We start from the raw sequence: 16701 nt of genomic DNA, 5'->3' as shown, positions 1-16701 counted from the left end.
TTTATTTCTTGCGCTTAGATAGAGGTTTGACGGAGCTCTGGGGGAGTTGGATCGTCTGTTAGATGTCGAGATCTCATATGATAGGTCTGTGCGGGTTACAAGGGTTCATTGGGCTTGTACCCTTTAGTTGTTCAGTGTGGAGTAGTCGATTGATTTGCTTCCCATTCCTTTTTGTGGGAACAAAGTTATATTGGGTATGGATTGGCTGAGCCCCAATGGGGCGGTGATTAATTGCGAGTAGCAGTTACTTCGGATTCGAACCCCAGGTGGGTAGAGTTAGTGGTTCAGGGAGAGAGAGCTCAGAGTGGGCCGTTATTGTGTTCAACAGCGAGGGTCAGCCGATATATTAAGCATGATTGTTTAGGATTTGTCCTATGTTATGGATACCCGGGATAAGGGTAAGGTGACCGTGGATGATATGGTGATTGTACGGGATTATCCCGATGTGTTTCCTGAGGATTTTCCTAGAGTACCTCCGAAGATGCAGGTTAAGTTCAGGATTGATCTGGTTCCAGGTGCGGCTCCGATAGCCAAAGCACCATATCAGTTGGCTCCTCCCGAGATGCAGGAGTTATCTACACAGCTGCATGACTTCTTAGACAAGGGATTCATGAAACCGAGAAGTTCGCCTTGGGGAGCACCGATCTTGTTTGTGAAGAAGAATGATGGATCTCATCATATGTGCATCGACTACCGGGAGCTGAATAAGGTAACGGTGAAGAACCGTTATCCACTCCCGAGGATTGATGATCTTTTTGACCAGCTTCAGGATGCATCTTGGTTTTCCAAGAATGACTTGCAATCGGGTTATCATCAGATGAGGGTCAGGAAGGAGGATGTGCAGAGGACAGCTTTCCGGACTCGTTATGGTTATTACGAGTTCATGATGAAGCCTTTTGGGCTCACCAATGCTCCAGCTGCATTCAAGGATCTCATGAACTGCGTGTGCAGGCTGATGCTGTACCGGTCTGTGATTATGTTTATCGATGATATCTTGGTCTATTCCAAAACTCAGAAGCAACACGAGGAGCACTTGAGGGAACTGTTGGACACGTTGAGGAGGGAGAGACTTTTCACAAAGGTCTCCAAGTGTGAGTTTCTATTGCGCGAGGTGCGGTTTCTGGGGCACCTTGTCAACCATAATGGTATTCTAGTCGATCCAGACAAGGTCGAGACCGTGATGCAGTGGGAGGTTCCGAGGTCTCCATCCGAGATACGAAGTTTCCTTGGTCTTGGTGGTTACTATCAGAGATTTATCCAGGATTTCTACAAGATAGTTGTTCTTTTTACTCGGATGACAATGAAGACGGTTACATTTCTTTGGGGGCCTGAGCAGCAGGAAATTTTTGAGACTTTGAGATAGTGGTTGTGCGAGGCACCGATTCTGACCCTGCCAAAAGGTGTTGAGGATTTTGTGGTTTATTGTGATTCGTCGATCACGGGTTTGGGAGCGGTATTAATGCATAGAGGTCGCATGATCTCTTACGCTTCGAGGCAACTGAAGCCTCATGAGGCAAATTATCCAACACATGACTTGGAGTTGGGGCTCTGGTTTTCGCCCTCAAGATTTGGCGGCATTCCCTCTATGAGTCCGTTGTACCATTTACACGGATCACAAGAGCCTGAGGTATCTGATGGGTCATCCGAATCTGAATATGAGGCAGCGTCGGTGGTTGGATGTGGTGAAGGATTATGATTGTGATATCCTTTATCATGTCGGGAAGGCCAATGTGGTGGGCGATGCTCTCAGCCGCAACGCGGTCGCGACTCCGATCAGAGACATGTTTGAGGATGACCGTGATTACTCTCCTTTTGGAGTGGATTCGTGAGGCTCAGGTCGAGGCTATGAAGGAAGAGCACCAGAAGAGTGAGCGTATTTTCGGTCAGGTGGGTTCCTTCGATTATGATAGACGTGGCTTTTTGACTCTGCATCGGTGGGTTTGCATTCCGTATTGGCGCGGTGTGCGCCAGGTTTTGATGGAGGAGGCACACAAGTCTAGGTTCTCCATTCATCTCGAGGCGACAAAGATGTATAGCGATCTTAGTCCTGATTATTGGTGGACCTGCATGAAGCGGGATGTGGCTTGGTACGTGGAGCGGTGCTTGACTTGCACGAAATTCAAGGCCGAGCATCAGAGAGCTCATGGCAAGATGCATCCATTGGAGATTCTCGTATGGAAATGTGAAGATATTAGTATAGATTTCATGACGAAGTTACCTTAGACTGCGTGTAGAGTGCATTGGATCTGGGTCATTATGGATCGAGTGACCAAGAGCGTGCATTTAATTCCGATTTAGGGTAGTATATTTGTAGAGAAAATGGTTGAGATTTGTTTCAGGGAGGTTGTGGGACATCATGGGGTGCCGATTTTGGTGGTTTCTAACAGAGATGTCCAGCTTACTTCCAGGTTTTGGAAGAGGTTCGATGACGAGTTGGCACTTGCCTCCATTTCAGCACATCATTCCATCCGCAGACCGATAGTCATAGCGAGTGGACTATTTAGACCCTTGAGGATATGTTGTGGGCGTGTGTTTTGGACTTTGGTGGGAGTTGGGATACGTATCTTCCTTTAGAGGAATTTTTGTATAACAACAGTTATCACGCCAACATTGATCGATCTCCTTTTGAGATGCTCTACGTGAGGAATTGTAGGACCACGATCTGATGGGCGAGGTCGGTCGGCATGTTATGGGGAGTATCGAGGTGATACTCAAGACCACTAAGCTGATTCAGCAGGTTCGGAGTAGGCTCCAAACATCTCAGAGTCGGCAGAAGAGTTATGCCGACAGGCGCCCATTAGACTTAGAATTCTAGGTGGGGGATATGGTTCTCCTGAAGGTGTAACCTTGGAAATGTGTAATCCGGTTCAGGAAGAGGGTCGACCTAGGCCCCAGGTATATTGGTCCTTTCAGGGTTTTGGCTCGGGTGGGCTGGGTTGCATATCGCTTGGATCTTCCAGATGAGCTCAGCCAGATTCATATCACGTTCCATGTCTCTCAGATGCGGAAGTGTTTAGTGGATGATTTCGCAGTGGTATCGTTTGGTGGATATTCATGTGGATATTGAGAGACCAGTGGCGATTCTTGACCGGAAGAAGAAAACCTTGAGGAACAAGGTTGTTGATTTGGTGAAGGTGCAATGGTAGCACCACAAGGGTTTGGAGTGGACTTGGGAGCCGGAGGTTTAGATGAAGGAGCATTACCCAAAATTATTTGGAGCATCGGACTTCGAGGACAAAGTCCGATTCAAGTGGGGGAGATTTGTAACACTTGAATTGGCTATGTTTCATTTTAGCCCTTCGTATTTATAATATTGCATTTTTGGTCCATATGGCTAGTACGCGGGGCGCACCATAGTGTACGCTTAGCGTACTAGCGAGGGTGTGATCGCATGTTCGAGCCTCGTACGCTGGGCGTACGAGGGTTACGTTGGGTGTAATTTGGTCAGCTTCAAACCCTAACTTTTAGGGTTTAACCCCTATATAAGCTCATTAAGTCCCATGATCTTGGCCTCTTACCAGCCTCCATATGCCCTAAACCCTAAATATCGATCCTTAGCCATCATTTTGTGTCTTTCAGCTCTTAAGAAGAAAAGTTGGTGTTTTATTACTCATTTTGAAGGGATAAAAGAAGATAGAAGGTTCATTGCTTGATGGGGAGCTTAGAGATCCAGAATCATCCATCCCTTTTCAAGTCATTTGAGGTGTAAAGATCTTTTCTTGACAACTCCTTGTATGGATCTTTTTTTGGAAATTTTTAGGCCATTTTAGTCCCTTTTGGTCGGTTCTTGTGAGCCAGGGTCGTTTCAGAAGCCTAAGCTTGTAGATCTGGGCATGTTGGGGTCCCCTTGCTCATAAAAATGGAAGTTTGGAGGTGTTTATGGACTCATGCATGTGTTAAGACCCATGGTTAAGTTATTTTGAGTTCTAAAGCCCCATTAAGCCGTGAATGCACATAAAGTTGGCAAGTTTGTTATAAACCACCTTAGAGAAGTCAGATCTTGGTTTTGGGTCGAAGTCTTAACCAAATAACTGTTGAATAAGGAAAGTTGGCAAAGATGAGGAGTACACTGGGCGTACAAGCGGGTACGCTGTGCGTACAAGCCTCCATGCGAGTACTCTTAGCGTACAAGCTGAGTACGCCCCGCGTACTCAGCAGTGGGTTTTGGAGGTTGGGCTTTTCGGTATTAGGCTTATTTTGGACCTTAGGAGTCTAGGGCTTTATTTTGGGCCATCAGAATATTGTTTTGGGCTAAAAATATTTTTGGACCTTGGTTTAAGGCCTATGAAGGGGTTTGGGCCCAATTTGGAAAATTCGGCTATAATAGTCCTCAGGTGATAATTTTAGAATTTAGTCCTTTGCAAAATTTGGATTGGGCTTGGGCCATGGGCCAAATATAGGGAAGGGTAAAAAGGTCTTTTACCCTAGTTTGGACTCTTAGGGTGAGTCGGGATCCAATTATTAATTGGATGATTATTTTTTATTATAGCGTTGGGATTTTTAGCGGGCCAGCAGCCAGAGACTTAGTTGTGAGATTCAACAATGCGAGGTGAGTTTCCTCACTATGAGTAGCGGTGCGAAGGCACCAATTCTAGCCCATGATTTTGTTTTTTTAGGATGCTAGATGTTTGCGTGACTCTTGAATGTGTTAGCTGCTCGTATGCTTACCGGGGGGTGCCCGATGTCGGGCGGGGTCTGATGACCCTTTTTGTATGTTATGTATCTTTTTTATTAATGCATTTGTTATGTTTTATATGTTTATATGTTTGTATTTATGCGGCGTGGGGCCCGATGACTGACATATATGTATGTATGGTATGTGGTATTTTGGGGAACTCTCTAAGCTTTATGCTTATGGTTTTCAGTATATGTTTCAGGTACTTCTGGTTCCAAGGGGAGGAGCTCGGGATGATTGCAGAGCATACACAACACGATTCCGTATTTTGTGATTTACTCTGATGATTGATGTTGTATTGATACAATTTGTTACCTTGGTTTTATGACAATGATATGGTTTACTATTTTATTAATCTAAAAATGAAAAAAAATTCTGGTCTTATTTTTGGGACGTTACAACATGCTTAAGAATGACAAGGCAAACATCAAGATTTTTGGGAACAATCAAGGGTTGATGATCCGTGAGGGTTAAATATCCAAGAAGAAAACCGGTAATAATACCGGTAAGGGGAAAGACAAAGCTACCAAGGAAGGAAAGGGCAAAGGAAAGGGTCAAGGGAAGCCTCCTGCTACCAACCCAAATTTGAAGCCCAAGCCTGTTGTCGACTATGTGTAAGGTCACACCTTATGATTTGATGACTCAAACTCCACACGCTAACCACCAACGCCAATGCCAGCACTAGCACCAGATCTTATCAGCGTTAACATGAAATCTATGATCTTGGTGATCTTTTTATATTTGGTAGTTATACGTATATATATATATATATATATATATATATATATATATATATATATATATATATATATATATATATATATATATATATTAGATATCTGATCCGTAATCTTTGTCATTAGGATCAGACCTTTACTTACATAGGTATACATCCCTTAATTATTGGGATTTCAGTTGTTGTAATCATATATATTCAACACTAGGGTGAAACCCTAACGTACTGTCTTGGTGACCGTCTTTGTGACCTTTGTTCTATTGGTGAGAACATTCTTTCTTAGTGAAAACATCTTTGTGATTACTCATGTTCTTTGTTTTTCTGTTCAATCATTTGCTTAGTTCGTTCTTTGTCATTCATACTTAAAGTGTATCTGATCAATTCAAACCTTCATTCTTATTACTTTCAATTTAATGAAAGGGGACAATGGAAACGCAACTGTCCTAAGTACCTAGAGGAACTTATGAAGAGCAAGGCCAACCAGATTGGCACCTCAGGTATATATGTGATTGAATTATATGTATTTCGTACTAACTCTTGGGTATTTGTTACTGGAAGTGGTAACAGCTGCAATGATATGCAGGGACTAAAGAATGTTACAAAACTCAGAGATGGCGATTTGGAACTCCATGTGGGCAATGACACTTGAGTAGCTGTTAAATGTTGGATTAAGTGTCTAAGCCGATAACTATAATTGGTATATACTTGAATTGATAGTAGCATAATCCTTTTAGGTTGCCCTCAAACCTAGCAATTTGGACATAATGATTTTGGAGACAGAAAGATTAATTTATTATGTGAATAATAAATTAAATAAATGATTTTTATTGTGTTATGAAAATAATATATTAATTAGAAATCATATTATTCTATTAATAATTAATCAAAAATTAGTTGGAATTAATTTTGGGATTAACTGGATTAATTAAAGTACATGGATTGTTTTGTTATTTATTAATAGTTGAGAAATGAAGGCTCTAGAACCCCTTGGAGCAGGTGGACGAATATCTCTAGGGAATCACTAGGAGATTTTGTCCAAGGCCTATTGGGCAAGGGGTTATGGACTGCTTGGTCACCAAGAAAATAATCTAGGGGAATTCCCTTTAACCTAGCTTTGACACCAAGTTTCCTCAACTATATAAGGAGCCTCCTAGCCCCTTATTTTTGTTACTTACTTCTTCTTTGGCAAAGGGTTGGACGACACTTTGTAGTTTGGGTGTGATTCCATTAGAGGCACGACACTTGTGGTGTTTGCCTCTAAGAGATCTACAAGAATGGTATGTAATTCTAAAACCATCTGTAGGTGAGTTCAAAAAATACCCTAGGGTTTGCAGGTTTCTCTTTGATGTTCTTAATTATAGGTTCAATTGAGAAAATATAGATCCTAATTAGGTTGCATGGAAATTTAAGGATTTTATTTTTTTGTTTGTTTACCTAAATCTCATTAGTGGTATCAGAGCGTTTGGTTTGTTTTCTGTTGAATAGCTATAATAGAAGAATAGATCAATTAGGGTTTATAGAAAATAAACTCTAAGAAGCAATAAATTTCGACAAGGGCTAGGGTTTTAAGAACCCTAGCCTTCACCCCTTAGTTTTCGATTTTTCCGGCTACGGTTTAGAAACCCTAGCCTTCCTCCCCAAGTTTTCGAAATAAGAAACGGATTTGAGGTTTCCATATTCGATAATTGTTACTTTATTTGATTAAAAGGAATAATTATAAAATTAGAATCCTTAATTGATTTAATTTATTTAATTGTAAATAATTAAATCATTTATTTTAAATTTAATTAATTGAATATTAATTTCGAAATATAAAATATAAACCCTAATATTTTGAAAAGTTTAAAATACACTTTATACTATATGTAAAATTAAAAGTTTAAATTATTACTATATGTATAACACTAAGTTAGTCAAATCGCTAGTACGCCTCATTGACGAAGCTAGTCTATAAGAGGGTATAAGGAAACTGCCTATAAAATGGTAGTTGAATGGGTGTCCACTCTCACCCACCGCTTCCTTGATAAGTGGACGGTCGTTAGCCGAACGGATTTGATAGGACAATTAAATTCTCATTAAAAGTATAATGCTATTAAAAGTAATTAAAACTTTTTATTAAAAATCTCAATCTTAGTTACTTTAGAAAATTTTGAATTTGTATGCTAACCGATGAAATTGCACATTACACTTTATAAGTCGTTAATGAAGCATATATGGTTAACTAGCACACTAATAGGGACTAATAAAGAATGGTAATGGGTATCTCATAAATTATCATTATTGATGAAGTGTGTGTGGCTTACCAGCACATCAATTCAGATGATAAATGACAATGAGGGTACCAAGCACATTTGCATGGTTATTCACATATTTTTTGTGATCATCGGCATCCCAATCACAAATAGAAGAGCATAATCCGAGATTAAATATGCCATTGAATAGTTTCAATTAATCTCAAAATATCTAGGAAATTCACTTAACTTAATTTCTTTTAAATTTCGTTTTCTATTAGTGGAATTGGTAAATCGTCATTTACATACCTTTATAAAACTTACAGTTAGATTATGGCATCCCTTTTCTATGTTGTGAGTTCTATAGTTGGATCCTTATTTTAGGTTTCTATATTAAGGATTATTCTTATCTAACTAAAACTATCTTCTGTTTCGGATTTCTACTCCAAATGATGCTTATGGTTCCTCCTCCTCCAACAAAAACTTCTCATTATTGACCATCTGCTCAAAAGTGAAATTGGATGGCACCAGTTACAACGACTGGATGCACAACATCAAATTGGCCCTTCGTTTTGACGACAAGGAATATGTCGTTGAGAAAGAAATAACTGAGATTGACGAAGAGAAGGGCACTCCTAGAGAATTAGCCGCCTGCAAGAGGCACTAAAATGATGCAAAAAAACGTTGCTTGCATCATGGTAGCCACCGTGACTCCTGAGTTGCAGAGATTTTATGAAGACTACTAGCTAATATGAGATGAACAAGGACCTTGTGAAAAAGTTCCACAAGCGAGATTGTCAAGAAAAGTATGAGGTGGTCAAATCCCTGATGGCTTACAAGCTCAAGGAGGGAGACTCTGTCTGTACCCACGTGCAAAGGATGCAATGATACGTGGAAAACATTGTTAGGCTTAACATACATTTTGATGAGGAGATGGATATTGACATAGTCCTAAACTCCTTGCCAAGTAGTTATGATCAGTTCATCCTGGCTTATCAGTTGAACAACAAAGAGACTACGTTAGCCCAATTGCAAAACCTTCTGCAGACAGCTGAAGATAGTATGAAGGGAAAAAGTATTGTCTCCTCTCCTGCTAGTGCTCCAGTCCTGGCCATTGGAAAAGGAAAGGGTAAAAAGAGGAAAGGTCCTCCCATGCAAAAATGGAAATGAGAGACTCATGTTAGGTCATCCTGTAGTGGCCCTAAAGGAAAGTCCAGTTCTGAGCATCCACCCTCTTCTGATCCCAAAGAGGCTATCTACTTTTACTACAACGACAAGGGGCATTGGAAACGAAGCTTCCCGAAGTATCTACAAGATATAAAAGATGGCAAAGTGAAGCCAAATTCTGTAGGTATATACACTATTTCATCTAATAACTCATCATCTTCACGTTCTTGGGTCCTTGATATAGTATGTGGATTTCACATTTGTTCTGATTTGCATGGTATAAGAAGAAGTGAGGAGGTGGATCATGGTAGAATGAACTTTATCATGGGGAATTGGCGATCTCCACCTGTCACCAAGATTGGAGTTTATAGTCTAGTGCTTTAGTAGTAGTGTTGGTTTATACTTAATAAATTGTTGCTACTCGTCAGAAATGACAAGAACAATTATCTCTTTTCATGCGTTGTATAGACAGGGTTTTAGATATTCATTTATTGATTTGAATGGTTCTATTTCTTCTTGTAAAAATGGTGTTTTTTATTTTGAAGCTTTACCTTTTGATGGTGTATATGAAACTATAATGTGTGTTGATTATTTAGGAAATAATGTGTTTTACATTGATTCGTCTAATGGTGTAGACAAATCATGCTTGTGACATTGTCGTCTTTGACACATCAACAAGAAACGCATCGCCCAAATCCAAAAGGATGGAGTGTTTGAATCATTTGACCTAAGTTCAGATGATACATGTGAATCTTGACTTCTGGGAAAGATGACAAAATCACCATTCACTAGGTCTTGTGAAAGAGGTGAAGGTTTGTTAGATCTCAAACATACAGATGTGTGTGGACCCATCAGATCATCCACAAGGGATGATATTTGATTCTATATGACTTTTACTAATGATTATAGCGTATATGGTTGCATCTACTTAATCAAGATTAAGTCAGAAACCTTTGAAAAGTTCAAAGATTTTAAGCAAGAAGTCAAGAATCAATTGGGCAGGAAGATAAAGATGCTTAGATCCGATAGAGGCGGAGAGTATCTTAGTATCGAGTTCCACAACTACCTCAAGTAGTGTGGAATAGTTTAAGAGTTGAAACTTCCTAGGACACCACAACTTAATGGTGTGACTGGGAGGCGCAATCGAACCTTGTTGGACATGGTTCGTTCCATGATGAGTTGAGCTTCTCTTCCAATTTCATTCTGGGGGTATGCCTTAGAGACTACAACCCATTTTTTTAATCTTGTATCAATTAAGAAGTTTTCCAAAACACCTCATGAGATGTGGACATGGAAGGTTCCCTCGTTAGAACATATCAAGGTTTAGGTTGTGAAGTATTCATTAGATGAGAAACTCATGACAAGCTTGAACCTCGACATGAGAGATGTAATTTCATCGGCTACCTACAGAAGTCCTTTGGATATTTTTTATAGACCTAGTGAGAACATGGTCTTTGTAGCACGAAGAGGAGTCTTTCATGAGAGAGAGGTCATATGCAAAGAGGACAGTGGGAGTACCATTAACCTTTAAGAGATTCAAGAATCGAACGATGAAGGAACCTATGAAGACGCTAGGGTTCAAACAGAGGAAGAGATTCCAGTTGAACCAGTTTGGGATTCATTACCTCTTTGTTGCTCATCATCTATTTTTTATTTACCCTCAACATCTATTTTTTGGAAGATTACCCCAAAAGATAATCGGCATGGATAGTGGGAATACCATTGACCTTTAAGAGTAATTTTTTTATTTACCCTCATCATCTATTTTTTGGGGCCAATATGGTCTTACAACCATGTTTAACTGCTATATTCCTTATATAAAAGAAGGATAGACATTGCATGTAGAGATTAGAAAGTTTACCAAACAAAAAAAAAACTAATTTCTCTATCTCTACAATGAAACTATCTCGAAGCACACATAACAAAATCAATGTAGTTTTTGTTTGTGAATCACATTGGTCCTATGATATGGTTCAATCTTTTGGATTATTCCATAAGTCTACATTAGTGTGACCACTAGAATAAGGGCCAAATTATAGATTTCCAAGCATGATCCAATAGATTATCCAAGTTATTGTTAATTCTAAACCCGTTAAATTCAAACAACCTAGAAGGACGAAAATTGTTATCATTTTTTTTGTAACGAGAAACGGAAAGTTCTTTACTTGCATAAATGGCATATGAAAGAAAGTTCAATTAAGCCTTAAAATATTAAGCGATGAAAAACGACTATCAATAAATTTCAGCTATAAACATCATTAAAGTGGTCTAGTTATGATAACTCAAAATGGTCTATGATTGATCACTTCAAATCATGTTCGAATATCACATGCATGTACAAAGTTTATTTGATAGAAGTGAGAAAAAATAAATAAATAAATAAATGATAATATTAAGCCCATTTGTGCTGGAGAGAATCCTTTAATTTGATAGAAGTGAGATATTATTACTCATGACCAAAGTTTATTTTGGATTAAAACTTCACCAAAGAAACAAAAGTATCTTTACCCCAAAAAACTTCACCAAATAAACAAAAGTATAGAGTAAACATGGTTGTAAGACTTCATGCCGATTATTTTGGAAGATTACTCTATATCGCGGTCGGACTTCATATTATTCTTTGCAATGTTTGTACCGCAACGGTGACTGATCAACAAAGTTGTTTCGCATTCTTCGCTTTATGGGATTTTATGACTTGGTGCTCTTGATCTTCGGTTGACGAATCATGTATCTTGAGCATGCGGACTTTATCTTCTTTGAAGCCACTTCAAGTGTTCCGACACCGCAGTTTGGATATTTGGATATATATTTTTGGTACAACAGATTATTTTCTCAGCACAGCTTCAGCCGAGATGTGATATTTTGAAGACGAAGATTATTTATCTTCTTATGATTTCTCGAGTTTGGATTTGTGATATTTTGAAGACGAAGATTATGTTGGCGATGTGACGTGGAACTTATTTTTGATCTTTTGATCAAATTTTTGGCATTGTTGGACCATGTCTTTGGGCTCACATTATTTATTATCCGGACATCATTTTTTGGATGCTTCACATTTTTAGCAGGTTACTCTTTGAAGAATTTTGGTTTATTATGATTCGAGAACTAGAGATGTTTTTCAGAATTTTTGAAGCCGGAGTGTTTCTTTTATTGGATCTTCTACTTGCTCATGGTGATCTTCTTTTTCTGGTGATTATGACTAGTTTGAAGATTTAGATCTTATTTTTCTGCTCCATTGGTGGCGCTTTGAAGCCAAAGACCTTCATTGTTTAGAGATTCATGAAAGATTCATGACCAGTTTCAGACATCACAGACAATTCAGAGTTTCAGAGACATTTCAACATTTAGTTCTCATTATGTTTCATTTTATGACCATACTTGCTATTTGGATTACTGTATTATAGCCTTGTATCACTTATTGGATCTCTCATCATTTGTAAGCATTTACGGAGAGAATGTTGGAGCATGGAAATGATCTACAAATAATGAGTGATAGTTAGGTTGTATTTTCCCTTTATTGTATTTTTGGTGTATATACTCCCCCTCCTATATAAAGGGAGAGTTGGTCATCTCTTAAAAAAGCTAGCTCACTTTTCTTAGTTAGAAATGACTTTTGTACTTCTCACAATGTAATCTACAGAGAGAGAAAAGTGGTGGGTTCTCCCACCTAGGGAGAGTTTCGCTCCCACCATGTTCTTCATTAATATTATTATCTATCTTTGTTCTTAGCCTTCTTTATTCGAACTCATAATATGTTCTTCGTGTTCATACTTAGAAAAACACGATTAATCTCGAGATATCTTACTTCCGCATCCACCGTTCGTATAAAAATGGGTCTCTACAATTGGTATCAGAGCCGTACCTTGAAGGTTCAAGCGACTAGTTCAAGGGAACGACTCCCGTTTGGTGATTATTTTGTGATTTTTCCGTGTTTCTGCAAGCAAAAAAATTTCGTGTTTCAAACAAGAATTTTTTTTATGAGTTCGTTTTTAGTTCTATCTTCTGGGTTGACTCAAATCTTAGTAAAAAATAAATTGTTGCTGTTGTTGCTCGTTCAAATTACTGTTGGAAATGATGTTCTTAAAAGTTATTATTTTTGCTGTTGAAGAAATGAAGAATATTTGGTGAAGAAATTATTTTGTGGTCTAGAAAAAGATGAAGAATTTGTTCCAGAAAGCCCTTTTTTCTTGGATGAGAAGACACAAATTTAATGAGCTTATTTTCAAGAGAAGTGGATTTTATTTTTTTTCCCAGCAACTTTTTCTTCACAAGAGGTATAAAGTTCTTATTCTTCTAACTTTTCCTACTATGAATCTAATGTTGAAGACCATTTGGACGTAAATTGTGTTTGTGAAAAGCACTTTGTCCTTTTTGCTCTTTTGGGTAAAGAGTAATTCACTCTTATTTGTCTTCCCAAGCAAAAACCATGTGACTATTGATGGGTTTTTGAGCATTCTAACACTTCCTAAGTGTACATGCAACCCTAATAACCTTGAATCTATGTTTTCTCTATATACATGCAAATTTCTTTTTCAAGGTTATTTCCTAACTAGCATGGCATGGGGATTACATAAAACATAAAAACTAGTAGAAATACATACCTTGTTGTTGCTTGGATTCCTTCAAGACTTTGTGAGCCTAGCACCCCAAATGTTGTGCCTCAAATGCTTCACACAACACCACAAGACTTGGAATAACTTGAGAGAATACTTCTAGCACTCAAAATCGGTTATGCCCTCTCTAGTAACACTAGGTCACGATTTTCCTAGCCATAGGGTTCCTTTTATAGTGTTGTCACAATTAGGGTTTACACATGAATGCCCTTAATTGTCATGACTCTCGATTTCTCATGACCCATGGGTTTGTAACTCCCATAGACTATCCATGGAGCTCCATATGGTTATAACCAAACCCATAAACCATGGATCATTAATCCACCATAAAAGAATTGATGATTGTCATAATCAACCCTATATATTTAATTAGTCTCACTTTGATCACTAGATTAATACTAGATTAATACTTGATCAATACTAATTAAATAATACTATTATTAATATATTAGAACTTATAATATATTAATAATCATAAGTGCCTTATTCTCTCATTTAGTCTATCCAAGTATTGCAATGCCATGCAACCCAAATGGACCATGCCGGGTCGGGTCAAGTACATACCAAATAAAGTTATGGACTTAGACACTATATCCAACAGTCTCCCACTTGGATAAGTCTAATAACTATATTTGCAAATATGACTTCAAAATCCGACTAGCAATCGTAGCTCTTTCAAAGTCTCTCAGAACTGAGATGATGATGATACGCCATTTAAGATAAGTGATCATATAATCCTCTGTTCTCATGATATCAGCCGGACAAACACATGGAACATGGTCTTACTTATTGTCCAACATTTGTTTCTCGATCTCTGATTTGTTTCGACATAGAACTAAATTGAACACATCAATTAGGTTCTAACCGGGCCCGGTACATAGGTCAAAACCAAATCATCGAGGGGCCCAGATATCGCTTCTATTTCTAGAAGGAACATATAAACTTCGACTGATATGCTTGTACTAACTACTTGTTGAATTATTCACAAAGGCACGTTTTATAACATCGAGTTACCAATGCGTTTTCGTGCAATCAATGAATAATCAACTCATAGTCAACAACTCATATCTCTAGGTTTGAAGATTTATATGATATTACCGTCTCACGATCACTCGAGATGAATTCCATGAAGTGATGCAAGTGAGCGTGGGTTGGATCCAATACTCAGCCCTTATGAGTACTCATGAATGTTGTAGCAACCATTGCATTGTCTAAAGCACTTTAGACAAATCATACAAGCCAAATTCATGACAGTCTTGATTCATATCTACTTCCAACATATGACTGACTGTGGATGGTTTGAATAATATGATATATACCATAGCATAATTATTCTGGAAGTCAAAACATGCAAAGTGAAACACAAGAATAATACTAATCTTATATGGCCCCAACACTTTGAGTGTAAATAAAACACCTTTTATTTAAGCACCATATTGATTACTCATTATTTATGTTTCGATTAATCAACTTTATGCTTGAATTAAAACATTAGTTGTCCCATGCTCCAAGCATGTACACTATGCTTTTTCCAAACAACAATTATGCCATACTCCAAGTATGCATACTATGTTTACATATGGTCCTCTCTTTGTGAAATAGATCAATTGACAATATTCCAATGATGCTCATTTCACAATTCCAATCCTTGTTGTAAATGAAAGAATACCAAACTCTTGCCATTTACTGTAATCTGTTAGATTCTAAACTTATATGCAATCATCCCTTTGTAATGACTATGCACAGGAGTCACAAAGACTTGACAACAGACATTACAGGATATTTCAATGGAAAGCAATTCCATGAAGTCTCAAATTCAAAGTACATTCCTCTGAACATCCTTCTTGCATTAAGTTCTATAATCTTACACAGATTCAAAAAAGTAACTTCCACCTATGGAAACAATTCCATATTCCTTCTTACATTAAGTTCTCTAATCTTACACAGATTCAAAGAGTAACTTCCAATTGTCCATGAGTAACCAATCTTTGGTAAACCTCAAACTACAATTTTGCTTAATCATTTTAGTCATTTCCAGTTCTATTCCTTTTTTCCATCTTAATGCCCTAGGCATTTGGAAAATTTAGAATGGATGAATATTATAGCACATGTAATCAAACTTATACCCAAAGCATATGGGACATGATTTATGCTATAAATTTTTTATTTGCCATGTTTTCATAATTCGAACTATGAAGAGGGATGCCGTAATCATAATCGAATTTTGAGAACGCAACATATATAGAAATTCCTTATGTTGAACAATTCCAACATAACATTCACATATATCCTTGACTAAAGTTGATAAAACCCAATCTAAGCTGGTAGAATTGGAATGAAGTATAAAATCCTCTCCCTTAATTATAGCAAACAACTTTTGAAAGCAAATTGAAACTTTTGTTTTCTATAATTAACATTGCTAACCTGCAATATTTAACATAATCGTCATGCTCCCACTAGCATAATGATTACCAGCATAACACTTTATGCTCCCACTAGTTTTGACATGTACTCAGATATCAACTGGACTTCTAGAAATCAATACTTTATTGACTTTCTTACCAAAGTTCATATTTCTGATACTAGATTGCTTTGATAAGACTTTATCAAAAACATACACCTTTCCTTAGATAGCTCACATGTTTGTCTAGACCTTTTGCAATTCTCACTAGTTAGTGTGCCGGTTAACCACACACGCTCCACTAACTATATGAGAATGCAAATATCACAACCGCTATCTACTTAAAATCTTCTTAGTGGAAGCGTTTCCTCACCATCATTTTCATGAATCGAAGAGAAACCTTATGATACTTAGATTTAATGGTGTATGTGTTCCTATCCATGTGAATTTGTCATAACCATAATCACAGGACTAGGTTAGTGACACTTCCAAATTCATAGGGACTGAACTTGTGCAATCTTTATTTCTTGCCACCTGGTAGCACAATGCCCACCATTGCTTCCGGGTTGTTATTCAAACAATTGAGAACTCATAGAACTCACAAGCATAATCAACTTTCAACTGGAATAGACACAGAAACAAGAATATGTCAACACGATAGGTTACAAACCTCAAGTCGTGGGCTAGTGATTAACAAAACTCTTGATTTAGTTCTTGAAACTATTTCAGAATCATTTAGACTCCCACTATCCTCTTGACATATAAGACTTCTCTTTGTCAAGAACCATTCCTTGACAATAAAAATATTCAAGAGCTAGTGCGGATTCTTATCAAGTTAAACACTTCTCACTATTGGTCTTAGCTGGTCTTTGTTTTAT

Source organism: Lactuca virosa, chromosome 1, assembly GCF_052849685.1.
Source record: "Lactuca virosa cultivar CGN04683 chromosome 1, Lactuca_virosa_CGN04683_v6, whole genome shotgun sequence".
In the NCBI taxonomy this organism is placed as follows: domain Eukaryota; kingdom Viridiplantae; phylum Streptophyta; class Magnoliopsida; order Asterales; family Asteraceae; genus Lactuca; species Lactuca virosa.
Note: the sequence above shows the minus strand (reverse complement) of the source record.